Below are 12,456 nucleotides of genomic sequence, written 5' to 3' on the forward strand. Positions count from 1 at the left end.
GGGCTGCTTTTAACAAACAAACACATGAATATTTTAATCCCGATTTTTCAAAAGTTTGGCATGTAATTTGAAGTTTGGGGACAGGGAGGGCGGGGGCTGCAGCAGAAAACGCTGTTGCATCAGATGACTAACAAACCTATATGACTATTATTAGATGTCACTGGTAGCTCAAGCAGCCAGTGAATGAGTCACTGATATTCTTTCAGTACAATAAAGTAGGCTTGGCTTTGTCTGATGAGAGGCTTTGTCCATCTGTTGGACAGAACAGTATTATCACATGATAAATCTGATGATTAACAGACTATATTCTATCCAAGCATGCCTGCAAACTGCCTTTTTATGCACAAGTCTTATTTTGCTTTAAATTACAGAAGGGCTGAACTATATGCACTAGGCAAAGAGTGGATGAAACCTGTGCAAACTACTCATGGGCTGCATCATGCTGTATCAAAACTAGTTAGCTCTAACTGTTCCCTGACCAAATGTGGTCATGGTTGTCTCAGATGGCTGATCTAAAAAAACGGAAGGAAAACCAGTCATCACCATGGAGGGCACTTGTGCATGTATTATTTTCCTGCCTTGCATTGGTTATTGCATTGCATTTCATGACAGCATTGGTCAGAGCTCACTTCATGCATTCTATCTGATACAGAACACTGCTGCCCAGATCTTAAGAGATATCAATATATTGCCATTACTTCCAGCATTACACTGACTGCCTGTAATTTTCTGCATTGATTTTCTAATTCAACTTCTCACTTTTAAAGCATGGCTATGCTCCAAATTATATCAAAGACGTATTAACCACTTATGGGCTGGTGCATTCACAGGGATCGATTAATTGGACTGCTCGATGTTCCTTAGTTTCCGCCAGTCAACAAATGCAATGCAAAATGAGTCTTTGCCTTTGGAACCGTCTGCCTGCTAAAATCAGAGCAGTCACTTCTTTAGTGTCTCTTTTTTAAAAAGTGTTTCACTGGGAGGGTTTAATGAATGTTTTAATGTGTCGATGTTTTATTATCCCCATCTTCTTTCCTCTTGATCTGTTTGTTTCTTTCATGATCTCAGTTTTAATCATTACCGTTTTTCTTTTGTTTCTATTTTGAGTGGTTTTTAAGTCTTTTTAATTGGGTGGTTTTTTTATTTCTTTATTTTTTTTTTTTAAAAACATTTGCTTTTGTGCAGCAGTTTGTCACTTTGTTAATAGAGGTACTATATAAAGGATGCCTATTCTTAAAGTTTATTATAAGGGGAGACATGACGGTGTTAAAATATGCAGACATGAGAGAGCTCACTTTCCAATAGGAGAGACTTACTAAAAGTCTTGCCTTGAAGGCGTTTATAGCATTGTCCCTGGTTATTCACAAAAAAGTGACAGAAATCGTTTTGTCAAGAGTGACAAGAAATTGAGAGATTTAAAAAAAACAAAAAAAACCAGGTTTTTTCCTGACTTCCACACAGCGGGCTAATCGTGCCTTGAAAAGGATATGAATGTCGGACTGTCTAGTTTTGGAAAGTTACAGAAATGGTCAGACACAGATGCATTATAATTGTGTTTGCCATTCACTCACACCATTCCCCTTTGTGGTAGTTACTCTAAAGAGCCGCTGTGACAAGTGCATGACTCCCACATGAATTATGGATGATCCCACAGGGCAAGCACTGGGCCCAAAAGCTGTTAGGGGCTATGGCCCTCTATGTGTGACAGCCCTCACTCCATACAAATTCACTTCCAGTCAAAACCGACATTCGGTTGTCCTTTCCAATCCACAGTTAACACTGAAGTCTTCATGGTATGTTACAGCTTGGATGTGTGCAACTTTGAGAGTCTTGATCTTCTCATTTAATGACATGCATGTCCATTACAAAGGAACCACGACATCAACTTGTTGTTCAATATTGGAAGCTGGGAAGCTGTTGTTTTAACTAAAAAAAAAAAAGAAGTTTCACTTGACTTCATTTTGTCTTAGATTGTCTGCACTATCAGGTGCTTTTGGTGTATTATCCTCACTTTAGTTCCTTTAAGCTTCTTAAAATTGGATTGACAGTCATCAATTGCAGCTTCTCTGCTCTGTTAATATTGCACCGCTACAGTAGTCTTCTGTTAAATGATCGCATTTCCTTGCTACTGCCTTTAGTCGGTGCCTAGATAGTCCCTTTTATTTGCTGAGAATGTAATAAAAGATAGAATTGAAGCAGTTTAATGTTTTCAGCTTGCTGATATGACACTGTGGACTGAGGCTTCTGGCCTTTTCCCAAACTATTACGCTTTCACTTTAATGGTTGTGAGGAATTGGCAAATACTCAGAGCAAATGTGACTCGCTTTCAGCTGCCCCCTCATATACGATGCCAAGTTTCTGCAAGCTGCGTTTTTAGATACACACTTTTTTTCACTAACAGGAATTGACACCTAAACTAGTGGCATTTTCATGCTTTTGCTTTTACTCTATTTTATCCAGAATAACGCGAGTGAATGAGCGTAGCATTTGTTTGTAAGAGGGGGAAATGATAGATTAGGAAAGCGGGACGAGCTAGGGGCAGCTTCTGAGCCGTAGCGGTAGGATTAATTCCCTTATTAGTTAGTCGCCGCACTGATGCTACACCATGAAAGTCTAATGCCATCTTTTTATGGATTTGACTCAATTTAGATTACCTCTCTCTATATTCAGAAAAACAATCACAATGACTCTTTCTGTTTATTCATTCCTTTTTTTAAAATTCGGCTGCCTTCTCGTTTTCGTTGTCAGAGATGATGTAGGAGAACCCGTGAATAAATCTGAGATTGGCAAAGGAAGATGCTATTAGGAAGAAGCCATCCTCATCCCAAACACAAACCACCATAAAACAATAACACCCTGTGCTCTGAAAGATCATTAAGGCAAAGGAAGAAGTTTCTTTACAAGTAAAGGAGAGCAGGATATTCAAGGTGATTAAAAAGCCATTAGTGGAATGACTCTCGCAGGTAATTCACAAGGTAGTCATTCACTATCCAGTTAGAAACCAGGAAGGGCTCAGACTGAAGAAATGACTGTTATTAGATGAAGATATTATATCAAATTGCCCAAGTGAGAAAGCTCCCCCACAATCTCCTGTCTATGAGCTAAATCGCTGTCATTTGGAAAGATAGGCTTTCATTTCTTCTGGCATTTTCTCATCAAATAGGAGGATCCTGAGAAAAGCTCAAATGTATTTGCCAGGGACTTTGAAGAAAGATTGAATAAAAAAATAATTAATTAAGTCATATGTCGTCTCTCGATATCTCGAAATCATTTCTCTCACAAAAACAAATACAGTGCCATCTTATTTTGAAAAAACAAACAAAAACAAAACAGCAACAACAAAACATGTACGAATAAAACTCTTACACACACAAAAAAAAATATTACCAAACTCTAGGAAGCCATTATTTTGATGTGTTATTGAGTTGTACACAGCATGACTTTCTAATGTATATTTGTACTCTACATTGACCACACACTCTGCTTCTATTTCAGATTATAATCATGATGTAAATCTATTTCTATTCATGGCTTATTACTTCCCATCTTTCATTCCAAGCTTCATTATTTTTTGAAGATTGCTTCTTAGTATTCGAGTTCAGCAGCTGATTTGTTCAACAAATTCAACAAAGGGACGGAAGGTTGGTCTGCAAAATTGACGTAAAGCTCGCTATTGCAGATGTGGCACCAGTTCTGTCTGTATTTCCATTTCCCACCAGTGTTTTCTCTGTGCTGACTTAGAAAGTCTCACTTTCCTCTTTTAGCAGGTCCTGTTGTTTTCCACGTGTAATCATCATTCTTTCGGGCTAATTGTTGAGAAAGGTGAAAATATACATGCTGAGAGCCAAGAAGTCTTAACTGCAGGCCTAATTTAAAACAGCATTTCCATCAGGAAGCTTCATTGGGCTCTCTTGGCCTAATTGGATGGATTCACAAAGCAACTGGCAAAGACTATTTTGATATCTCTGTCAAACCTCCAAGGCAGAGCGCTGCACTTCTCTATTTTCTTTTACCCAAGCGAATTGGAGGTGGGATCTGTTAAAATTCATAAGATGTGCTTTTGTAAGACGTTTCCAGACATCTATATTGCTGTGTTTCGGGGGTTTGGAGGTTTACTCTGCCAAGCTTTAACTTTGCTGGCATCTTTCAGGTTTGCTTATCCTTGTATGTTAGCCAGGTATGCACTCCAGGCACAGATCACATGTGAACCTGGGCACAGAGATAGGAAATATGCTGCGCTGTAGAAACTACAGATAATATTCTTCTTTAGTTTTTTGTAAAACTGCCAGATCCTCCTCAAAATGTTCTCAGATATGTTGAGTCGTAGTTAGAAGTCATCCAAGGGCATCTGGCTCATGTACTGTAAATGATATAACAAAAAAAATGTAATAATAAAATAATAAATGAACTAAGAGGGAAAATGTTTAACTCCATAGCATCCATTGGAGCCTTCAACACACTTGTTGTGAAGTTCTAGAAGGAAACTTTCTTGATAATCCTCTCAAGGCTACAAGTCATTTCTGCTGCTTGTACACACTTTTCCCTTCCAGTCAATTTTCCATTAATATCCTTTGATACAAAACTCTGAGAATAGCTAGCGTTTTCAGCAATGACCTTCCGCGACTTACTTTCCTTTTATAAGTTGTTGGCGATTGTCGTCTGGACACCTGTCAGGTCAGCAGTAGGTCCCTAGACTCTACTGAACTAGATAGAGAGACGGTATTTATACTGTCTAAATGGTAACTTGAAATTAAATATTCTAAGAATTTAAGATGTTGGATTTTTGATTTAGAAGCCATAATCAAAATTTTAACCACAAGGACTTAGATTATACCAGTAGAATACCTGTAGCACACATTTATTCCATCAGGCTTGCGGCCTTGACAAAAGAAGTGTCTATATGTTCACACAGAAAGTACAACAGCACAGGAGGAACAAACAGCCGAAAGGATTATTTAGTTGAAGAGCATCCTTTTTCCTCCGAATAACTAAAGAGGTGGCTTTCATTGTCTTGACTTACTGGCATAACGCCACCACCGTAGAGGTCAAGCAAAACTACATCAAAAGTCTACAGAAAAGGTAATTTAACAAAAATAAACAAATGATAATAATAATAGCAAATAAATTTAACAATCTACTTCATTCGTCTGCTACTTCTGTTCCAAACTGACTTTGTCTATTTCTTTATTTTTATGTGGATGGCTGTGTCTCTCTATTGTTTGTGTTTGCATAACAAAAAGGTTGTAGCAAAGGAGAGAAGGATGGTTTATGTTATGTTTGCGTGTTTGAAAGGACAATGAAAAAAATCTAAAAAGTTGTTTTCCACAGACCTGGCTTTCCTTTTTACTGTCTCTGCAAATGACACATGCAGTAGTCATAATAGACCCGCTTTGTAGAAGGCAACCCAGTTATGTCTTCATGAATAAAACACATAATTCATACGTTTGTAGTGTGTATCCCAGCGTTACTTGTGCCTTCATGTTTTACAGTCAGTGATTTCTGTTTTGTAAGCTCTGGATTGAATGCATGACCTAGTTAAAATTGAAATTGCTTCTTTATTTTGATGATAGTGACACATTAAGTAATATTTTGCATTTTCTTTCCTTTTAGATGGCATCTTTGCTGGGAGCCTCTTTGGTCTTTCGGGGCAGGCGTGCACATATGATACTATATTGTAAAATGCAAGCAGCCAAGCGTGACTGCTTCACTGTTAAACTATAACATATTATGTCATTCCCAAGGGGATTTGTAGACTTAACCCCTCTCTGGTTTGACGATACAATGCCCTTGTTTGGGTCAGTAGTTGGTGTAGATGGAGGTTCGGGGAAATGGAAAAGACACAAGTGGAAGCCGCAGCTTATGTGAATAGCACTCTGAGAAATGATTCGCTTTGGCTGTGGGAGATAGGGCCAAAGTGATTCCCTTCAGACTTCAGGGCTTTATTAATGTCCCACTGCAGGTTTTCTCTAAGGGACGCATGACCGAAGACAAGCTCCCACTTTCATCTCCCAGTTAATGAGAAAAGGCCAGATAACCATTGAGCCCCTTCAGGCTGGAGCCGAGATATGAAGGCCAAGTTCTTGTTGTAATCTCCTAACATAAAGCTTCATGCTTCATTGCCTTAGGATCCAGCAGCACTTCAATAAGTCAATATATACACATTTAAACATCATGTACAAGATATGTATTTTCTCTTGTAGAGGATGTCACGATATTACTCTAAGAGTATAACTCTCTTTCTAAGGATGATCATGAACTCCTCCACATTCTCAGATTTTGTCACGATCCTGGGTCTTATGACCCAGTGTTTTGAGTTTTAGTTTATTTTGATGTTTATAGTATATGGTTAAGCTCATTAGTTTTTCTATTTCATTTGTTATTAGATTCCCCTTGTGTCTTCCAACCCCTGCTAAGTCTCCCTTGCCCTTCATGTGTTTCATGTCTGTGTCTTATGTTGTCAAGTTCAGGTTGTCATGTCTGCGTCTCATTATGTTTCCTGTTTTATTTTGAAGGGGTCCGGTGTTCCTATGTTCAATGTTTTTAGTTTTATTCTCTTGTGACGTCGTTATGTTCATGTGTGTCAGCTGTTTCCCCATGTGTTTCCATTTCCCTCATTATCCTCCTGTGTGTATTTAGTCAGTGTGTTCTGGTTAGTGATGGCCAAATGAAGCTTTCTGAAGCACTGAAGCTTGTATCGAAAAATGGTTCATTACTCGAAGCTTTTCAACACAGTCCTCTCCGGTGACATCTGGTGGCGAATATTTTGAAGAGCAGCTTGAATCTGCAAAATAAAACGGACTGCTCAATCATCACTGCTCACTCAAGAGTGGGGTTCTCTCCGATATTGGGCCACCGTTCCGTTGCTTTGAACATGTAATTGGTTTTGTTGTCTCGATTGGGGGGCTGAAAAAATGTAATGCGTATCTGCGTAATACATTTTGATCAATAAACTTTCCCTATTTAAACATGCACTATGGTGTGGCCTTTCTTTGCTCATAACTCCTTGATGTTGGTAAATACAATAAGTGAGCAATATATACATTATACATATGATAACGCACAGCACATTATGGAGTATGCCCCTGCTGTGGAGTCCTTCCACCATCTACTTGTCATTCAATCACTGGACAGCTGGACAGGTTCATACAAAATATTAGATTAGGCCAATTGTCCCATACATATTTTTGAACTAGGGGTAGGATTGATTGTGAACTGGAAAGGGAAAATGCTTAGGGGGCTGAGTACGGCTGCATCGTTACTGATTTGTAGAACCATTTTGATTCGATACAGGATCCGATTCAATATGATTGGAATCTGGAAAGTTTTGCCCCAGTCAGAAATATTACAATTCTAGTCATGTATCAGTATATATCCATAATTTTGTATCTATTAAAAGAAAGCTGACACATGTGAGACTTAATTAGAGATGTAAACAGAGAGTTATAAAACCTGCAGCTGCAGAAGCCAGCGAAGAAAAAAGAGGCAAACACAGCACGGACCCGACGACACACCAAAATCTGATTCTGACGCGTCGGGTCCACGCTCTGTGTTCACGTTTGTATGCAGAATCCGTAAACCTGCTCCCAGTTACTGTTTTAGCTGTATGGTGTTTGACGACATGTTGTGAGGTTTAACCTGAGATGCTGGCGTTTCAGGCATAATAACGTTAATTTACAAATCGACACAGGATTGTAATGAATCAATATCACTTTATTCAATTTAGCATGGATTGTAATCAGAAAGGCGATAATCAAAACCCACCCCTAATCAAGAACTTGCAAAGTAAAAACATGATCTATGTCAGGTAGCCCTTTTGTTAGTTACATTTAAAAAGAGGATTAGTGTTACTGTGCGCTGGCTGAGTCTGTTCCTTTTCTTAGAAATAGTTTCTCCTGCCCTGGAGAAAATCCACTTGAACAGAAGAGGCTGTGGAGTGCAGGAACCACACTGCAAGCTGGTAGATATGCAGGTATTCCTGGGTCCTGCAGACTATCACCTAAAAACAATAAACAAAATGATTGTCTAAACTGTAGCAATGTAATGTACGTATAGTGTCAAATACATTGTTGTAGTCTTCATCAGCTTTAATTCACATAGAAGTGTTCCTAAAGTCATATGCTGTAATGGCATTTCCATTATGAAAACATGATTTTAGACATGTCAGGTTTTTCACTTCGGCAGATAAAATGAATTGAGCAAAATCAACTCAAAATATTCCCACACGCCAGAACGTCCTCTCTTCCTTGCTGGTTCCATATCTGTCAGTGGAATGGTCACCTCTTCGCTCTCTGTCACCATCAACACACTCCACGAATCCCGTGGATGATTCACTTCCTTATATCCGTTTGAATCAGGTACCGAAGCAGTTACGTGCGTAATGAAGCTTCGGACGTCACTGGTCACGTGACTTTTGCCAAACGAAGCAAGCCTCGACACAGTGCTTCTGAACCAGTGTGTTGTTTTTTTCGACACACGCTCCGGAGCGCCAGCTTCAAGCGGGCCATCACTAGTTCTGGTCATTCTTTGTCAGGTCGTCTGTTGTTCACGCCATGTTCTTTACACCAGGTTTCATGTCCAGGTCCCCCTCCCCTCTCTATTGTTTGTTTGTTTAGGCTTGTGTTAATTTTGCTTCAGTTTGCCTTGCCTTTTGTTTGTACCTTTTACCAGCCTCATTAAACGGCTCGCTTTTTGTTGACATTCAAGTTTTGTTCCCTGTTCCTTGGAGTTTGCATTTTGGGTCCTTCTCGTCAATTCATACAGCCTGCCCTTGCCAGATACATTTTTAAGGTGCAATGAAGTTAAGAATAAGAATGTGTACCTGTGACTTGTTTGAACAGTCATAAAAGTACATCGGAATATAATGGACAAGGTCAGACAGATTCAGATTTTGCACATTTATTTTTTTTTTATTTTTTTATTTTGCCTGTCCCATTTGGTTCTTTAGCCATCAGAATTGTTGTCTGAAGACCAACAAGGATACCCAATGGATTTACTTTGCCAAATGGATCATCGTGGCATTGCCGTATTGGTCCATTTGGTCAATCTTTGTTTTTATTATTTATTATATTTTATTTTCAGATGTTACAGACGGGACAGACATGAGTGAGGGATAGGAAAGGGAGAAAGAAAGAGGAGGGAAAGGAAAAACAGAAGGGGAGAGAGACAGTGAGAAAGGGGGGGAGAAAAAAAAATAAAAATCTCCTGGATCACCTGTTGAGAGAAGAATAGAAAACAAGCAGAAAAAAACAAAGCAACATACTAAACACAACACCATCGCATTAATCTAGCTAAGTGTAAACAGCAGTAAATACTAAATATTCAATGTTGTTGTGCAGCACGCAGGACAGATGTGCTTCGAAGTAGCAGCCAAGAAAGGTGTAATTTGGGTCTACGAGCAGTGAACACCCGTGTGCATACCTGTGTGGATCAGCGCGCTTGTATTCCAAAGGTTTCTCCATGTAATGATCTGCTAGGGAGTGTGTGGGGGGGCCACAGCCCCGTCCTCCGGGGTGTGAAGCGGGTATGGAGGAGATCAAAACTCCAGACATCCAGAGGCCCCCAGAACACAAGAGACCATGGAAGACCAACAGAGGGGCAGCCGCGCCACTGTTCCAGTAAGAGCTGAGGAGAAGCCAGGGGGAGTTGCAGTGACGCGCCCATGAGCTCCGCCGGCCCCCAGCTGTGCCTGAGTGACCGAGCCCCAGGCCGAGAGGCCGGGGGCACCCCACCTCCGAAGGGGCCCAAGCGAGCCCCAGGCTCCAGGCCCCGATAAGCGGCCGCCAAGGAGTGAGCCGGTGTGTACCTGGACGCCCACCCCCAGACACAAAGAACCACCAACGCACCGACACCTGAGGGAGTCCGCCACTGGCAGGGGAAGTGGTGGTGGGCGGAGATAGGCCTCCAAACCTTGGAGGGCCTGAGGTGTCCCCAGAGAGGTGGCGTCTGATACCCAACCTGACATATAGACACAGACATACAGGCACACACAGACACAAACATCCATTCCCACCCTCATGCTCTCATATGCACTCACTCCACACTCAACCAACGTGGAGACAGACATAAAGAGACGCTGTACACACGATCACACTCCCCAAGCGTACTCTACAAACCGGGTCTAGGTACCCTTGCCCCTGGAGGGGGGAACTGCACCCAGACCCAGGTGGTGTTACCCTTTTCCCTGCGGTGGGGAGAGGCAGACCACCCCGACTCCGTAGCAGCAGGGAGGCCCCACACCCCAGACCGCAGTCGGACGGCCAACTCCTCCTAGCCCTCCCGCTCCAGCAGGCCGCAGAGAACGGGGGTGGGAGAAGACTCCAAACCTCACTCCACCCGCTCATTGTAGTGTTGATGCATATGTGTTCTAAGGTGCAATTAAAACCCAGGAGGGCATGGAGCTACCTGCCAAGGAGCAGCAGGTAAGCGCATAGTCCCTCCTGCTAGCCCTCAATATCTAAGTGTATTTAAAATTGAGAGGTGGGCAACGACGCCAGGGGTGAGGTGTACACCCTGATGGTAATTTGGACTCCGTGATTGTGCCCACCCCCAAGATCCTATATGTATGTGTAATGAGAGTGTGAGTAATGTGAATGTCTAAGTTGTGGGATAAAATTGAGGCAGAGGCAGCTAGAAGGGGACAGAGGGGGGGGGGGGGGGGGGTAGCCTCCTCTGCACCCTGGTGACATACCCCTACTCCAAGGCCCTGCATGTGTGGGTGGTTGTGGTGGAGCGGGAAGAGGGAGGCAGCTGGAGATGGGGAGGGAAGGAAGGGAGGGGCAGGTAACCCCTCCCTGGGGCCAGCTCCCCCGCTGACCCCAGTAGGCACTCCCATACTCCGCGACCCGCCAGGGAAAGGGGGCCCAGGCCCATCCAGACCGGGGCCCAGTGCAGCAGCGCCCCCCGGCCCCACAGAGCCCGGGACAGTCCACCCAACCCCACCACAGAGAAAACTGCACCCACCCCACCATCCACTCATCTTCCAGACTACATAAGACAGTAAACGCCCAGGCTGAGATCTTCCTCCACCTCTCCTGTATCTCCCCCTCCTGCAGAGAGAGTTCCTGAAGAGAGGAAAGCTCCTGCAAGATGTGACAATCTCCCCCACCAGTTGAAGAGCCCCCCAGGCGGCTCGACGCACCGGCGGCACCCTGCTCCAGGGCTGGGCCCCCATGCACCCACCCGCCCACAACCCCGGCAACACACCAACCAGGACCCAAGCCCCCAAGGCCCGGCCCGGGCCCCAGCCCAGAGACGGAGCACCCCCAGAACCCCACGCCCATCCCGGACCCACCCAGGGCCAGCCAGGCTACCAGGTCAGTAACCCACGTCCGTCAGCACAGACCCTCCCCTAGCCCCGCTGCACGCAGCCGTGAGGAAACAGTCACCTGAGAGCCAACAGAGCCCCCAACCGGACATGACCGCTACCCCGGGTTGAGCCCCCCAAGGAAGATGCCTCCGGTGAACCCCCCGACGCCCTAAGCCTGTCCCTACCCCCACACCAATCACAACAGTGAAGGCGGGACCAAACTATGACCCCCCCACCCCCACTAAGTGATGGAGCTGATAAAAGGAGCCCAGAGCAATTGATCTGATGTGGTGGCAGAGGCTGTGTCAAGACTAATGTAATCTAATAGATAATTTCTATATTGGTTAGAATTAAGATTATTTTTATTTTTCCAGTTCATGAGGACTGTTTTCTTGGCTATGCATAGGGCAGTGAAAACCATATGGGCTATATTCTTTTCTGAAGTGACATTATCTAAGCTGCCCAGTAAACACACTAAGGGGGAAGTTGGAATGTTACATTTCAGACACTTTGATAAGTCTTCACATATCTCGCGCCAAAACTTTTGCACTGGTGGACAGAACCAAAGAGCGTGGATGTAATTGTCTGGTGTATTGCCTTGACAGTGTGAGCAGTTGTTGGAAGATGTAAAGCCCATCTTGAACATCCGATGACCTGTATAGTGCACTCTATGTAGTATTTTGTATTGTATTAATTGCAGACTGGGTTTTTTAATTAATTTAAAGGTTTTTAAGCAAATCTGAGACCAGAAGTTTTGGTCTAAGCTGACTGATAAATCTGCTTTCCACTTTGCAATAGGAAGGGATATTGATTCATCTAATTTAGAAAGTGTTCTGTATATTTTAGATAATAATTTGGGGGATTTAAGAGTAAGAAAATGTTCCGCACTTGGTGGTGTTTGTAATTCAACTTGACTGAGGTTAAATTTTTTTTTACTATGGATTTAATTTGTTGATATTCTAAAAATCTTGTCTTGTTGATCCCATATTGTGCAACTAGTCTGTCAAATGGAATAAATTCTGTTCCCTCTAATATATGTTCTAAGTATTTAATTCCTTTACAACTCCATTCTGGGAAATTAATCATATTATTGTTTTGTAATATGTCAGGGTTATTCCAGATAGGTGTACGTTTGCATGGGATTAATGAAG

Source organism: Maylandia zebra, linkage group LG8, assembly GCF_041146795.1.
Source record: "Maylandia zebra isolate NMK-2024a linkage group LG8, Mzebra_GT3a, whole genome shotgun sequence".
In the NCBI taxonomy this organism is placed as follows: Eukaryota; Metazoa; Chordata; class Actinopteri; order Cichliformes; family Cichlidae; genus Maylandia; species Maylandia zebra.